We start from the raw sequence: 4,487 nt of genomic DNA, 5'->3' as shown, positions 1-4,487 counted from the left end.
ATACTTAATATACACAAATAGCAAAAATTATGAAGCAAATGTGCCAAAATATTAATGATGGAAATATCTTAGTAAAGGATATATGATAATTCAATTTTTTTTTTTCTGAGGTGGAGTTTCAGTCTGTCACCCAGGCTGGAGTACAATGGCATGATCTTGGCTCACTGCAACCTCTGCCATCCAGGTTCAAGCAATTCTCCTGCCTCAGCCTCCTGAGTAGCTGAGATTACAGGTGTGCACCATCACACCCAGCTAATTTTTGTATTTTTAGCAGAGACAGGGTTTCACTATGTTCTCAAACTCCTGACCTCGTGATCCATCCACCTCGGCCTCTCAAAATGCTGGGATTACAGGCGTGAGCAACCATGCCCGGCCTATATGAGAATTCTTTATCCTACTTTTGCAATTTATTCATAAGTTAAAGATTACTTCAGGCCAGGCACAGTGGCTCATGTCTGTAATCCCAGCACTTTGGGAGGTGGAGGTGGACGGATCACTGGAAGTCAGGATTTCAAGACCAGCCTGGCCAACATGGTGAAACCCCAACTCTACTAAAAATAGAAACAATTAGCCGGGTATGGTGGCAAACACTGTAATCCCAGCTACTTGGGAGGCTGAGGCACAAGAATAGCTTGAACCTGGGAGATGGAGGTTGCAGTGAGCTGAGATTGCACCACTGCACTCCAGCCTGGGCGACAGAGTGAGACTCTTATCTAAAAAAAAATTAAAAATAAGATTACCTCAAAATAAATGAGTAAAAGAAATTGCAATAATAAATTGCAAAACTGGTCTTTATTGTTAGAAGTGAGGATGGGGGCTGGGCACAGTGGCTCACACCTGTAATCTCAGCATTTTCAGAGGCCGAGGTGGGTGGATCATCTGAGGTCAGGAGTTCCAGACCAGCCTGGCCAACATGGTGAAACCCTGTCTCTACTAAAAATACAAAAAATTAGCCAGGCATGGTGGCACATGCCTGTAATCCCAGCTACTCAGGAGGCTGAAGAAGAATCGCTTGAACCAAGGAGGCAGAGGTTGTGGTGAGCTGAGATCATGCCATTGCACTCCAGTCTGGGCAACAAGAGAAAAACTCCGTCTCAAAAAAAAAAAACAGAAATCAAGATGGGGCTACTTTTGAGAAGGACAGTAATAATAGAGAATGGGTCATTCAGGGAGACTTCAGGCACTGGTAATATTGTCTTTGAACTCTTTGGTGTTTATGTGGTTGTGTTCACCTCTCATCATTCACTTATCAATTATACAGTGATACACATGCCATTGCATACTTTTGAATTTTTTTATACTTCAATAAAAAAATTTTTAAGTAAAATTAAATTATTCAGATATAACACCTTGAGGATTGCTTTCTTTCTGTGTCTTCTTTCCTGAATCCCTAGTGAAGTCCTCAGGTCAGGGTGATAGTCTCCTAGGTGGTTCTCTTCTTCATTTCAAAAGAACGGTTTTATTCCTTATGCTGTGAAGAAACCAAATGTAAAAATTCACCTTGTGTGAAGCCTTCACCAGTGACTTCAAATTGCTACTTATCTTGGAACTTACTGACTTCTAAATATTAAGAGTGGACTTTCAGTAAATTTGAAATGAAACTTTTAACACATGGCACACCAAATATCCATGACACCAAATCCCAGGAGCCCCACAGGGATAGTTTATAGCCACCCTCAGGAGAGAGAGACCTCAAGACCAAATTAGAAAGAAAAGAAAAAAAGGAATATATATATATACACACATATATATATCTCCACACTATTTTGTTTTCAATGAAAATTTTAACATATACTAAATTCTCATGTATATTTGGATCTTTCTGTGCTTTTTCGAAACTAGCATCAAACTTAAATTACTTTTTATTTCATTTATTTATTTTTTGAGACAGACTTACTGTGTTACCAGGCTGGAGTGCAGTGGCATGATCTTGGCCCACTGTAACCTCTGCCTCCCAGGTTCAAGTGATTCTTCTGCCTCAGCCTCCCGAGTAGCTGGGTCTGCAGGCACGCACCACCATGCCCAGCTAATTTTTGTATTTTTAGTAGAGACGGGGTTTCACCATGTTGGCCAGGATATTCTCGATCTCTTGACCTCGTGATCCTCCCACCTTGGCCTCCCAAAGTGCTGGGATTACAGGTGTGAGCTACCACGCCCAGCCTTAAATTACTTTTTCAATTTGCATTTTCAAAAAAAGTTCTGTCAATGAAAAAAGTCAACTCTGTAAAATATTTAAAGAGATTTATTCTGAGCCAAATGTGAGTGATCATGGCCCTTGATAGAAATTTGGGTAAGGTAAAAAAATCAAAGTTTAGTCTTCAGTTCCTTGCTATTCCCTGAGGTTGTTTCCTGAGGAAGTTAAAAATTATTTTATCAAGTAAAACAAAACTAAGCTCCCCATTAAGATTTTTTTATTTAAATTTTGATTTAAATTGTGTTAAATTTTATAGTTTTCTGTAAGGGTAAATATAAATATAAAAATTTGGGCTGGGCGCGGTGGCTCACGCCTGTAATCCAGCACTTTGGGAGGCCGAGGCAGGTGGATCACGAAGTCAGGAGTTCAAGACCACCTTGGCCAAGACGGTGAAATCCCGACTCTACTAAAAATACAAAAAAAAAATAGCCAGGCGTGGTAGTGAGCGACTGCAATCCCAGCTACTCAAGAGGCTGAGGCAGAGAATTGCTTGAACCTGGGAGGCAGAAGTTGCAGTGAGCCAAGATCATGCCACTGCATCTCAGTCTGGGCGACAAAGCCAGTCTGGGCGACAAAGCCAGACTGTGTCTCAAAGAAAAAAAAAAAACAACTGAATTTTCCTTCTTGCAAAAAGGGAAAAAGACCTTTCCTCCTCTCTTTTCTTACAGCATTTCCTTAAGAAAACTTGTAATTGTAAATCCCTTCTCTGTCCCTGTGAGATTTAGCAAAACTTTTTAAAAAGTAAATAAGCTTCTTGCTAGTTTAACAACCCAGGAAAGTCTTTCTTAATGGCCTTGGGTCATGTCTTTGAAATGTAAGCATCAAGGAAGATTGCACCCCATCTCCCTGCCTCTGTGGTAAACTCCCAGGCTCCTGCGTACCTGCTGTTAACTACCTGCGTGTCATAGAGATACCGGAAACTTTACTTTTCATTTGCATAATGGCAATTAACTAACACTGATGGCTACCCTAATTATCAGGTGAATTTCAGATGAATTATGCATAGCAAATGTTGTTGTACAGTCGTCTTACTTGAGGACAAGTTATCTTTTACCTTGAGAAAATGGAATGCGTTGTACCAGACCGGCTAATACCAAAAATGATAGTTCTTCCTGTCTTCATAAACTCATTAGTGGGTTGCCTGTGACGCACATCGCAGTCTGGTTTAATGTTTATTCAATAATGTGACTGTTTTGTTCTTTTCTCCATCTGGTGAGAATTTTCTGGGTTGGCAAGAGGCTTTATTTCAAATTATTTCCTCAATACTTCCCATCCAGAAAGGTGGTGTGTGTTGTGTATTATGTGTGCATATTTTTATATGTATATATATGTGTGTTTATACACATGACAGTATATACATTTTTTTCTAGATTATTCTACATGTTTTAATGTAATAAAGTTATTGACCAGGAAATATATAATTTGTTTTACATATACAGCCAAGTCCTCTCTCTGTATCTGCGGGGGATTAGTTCCAGGACCTCCCTGGATTACTCAAATCCAGGGATGTTCAAGTCTCTGGTAGAAAATAACCTGGTATTTGCATAACCTACACACCTCCCCCCATATACTTTAAATTATGTCTAGATTAATTGTAAACCTAACACAATGTAAATACTATGTAAATAATTTTATTGTATTGTTTAGGGTATAATGACAAGGGGGAAAGTTTGTACATGCTCAGTAAGATAAAATTTTTAAGTATTTTCATTCCGAGCTTTGTTGAATCCATAGATATGCACCTCCAGGATAAGGAGGGATGACTATATATACTCCTTAGTGAAAAGATAGTCATAATATTCTATACCATTAGGTTAAAATTTGTGTAAATTCATGAGAAGGATGTATACCTAACATTAAGCGCTTTTGCTTTGGGAAGTGGTATACTCGTTTTCTGTTTTAGCTTATACATATTTTGTAGTTTATTACGTTTCGCGTACCGTTTGCACAATTGTGAAAGCTAGCATTCCTAAGACGAGGCAGTTACAGGGCGTTATCCTTCATTACTCCACGTACTCATGTACCCACCGAGTTCAATCACTTTAACAAAACTGTCCATCAGTGTTCCTTGGAGCACCTCACGGTGGCCTTCTGTCTTCAAGCCCAGATGTGCGGGGTGCAGCTCTCCGGGCATCACTGAGCCGGGTCAGCGCCCGCTCCAGGAAACGACAGCAACCACTCAGGCCGCTGGAGGTGGCCGCGCCTCACGACGTTATCCAAGATGGAGTCGCAGCCGGGCCTTCTGGGAAGCGTAGTTCTGGAGTAGGGCTCGGGAAACGTTCTGCGCATGTGC

The sequence above is a fragment of the Symphalangus syndactylus genome, chromosome 4, assembly GCF_028878055.3.
Source record: "Symphalangus syndactylus isolate Jambi chromosome 4, NHGRI_mSymSyn1-v2.1_pri, whole genome shotgun sequence".
NCBI classification, from domain to species: domain Eukaryota; kingdom Metazoa; phylum Chordata; class Mammalia; order Primates; family Hylobatidae; genus Symphalangus; species Symphalangus syndactylus.
The sequence above is the reverse complement of the archived record's forward strand: the minus strand, read 5'-3'. Positions refer to the sequence as shown.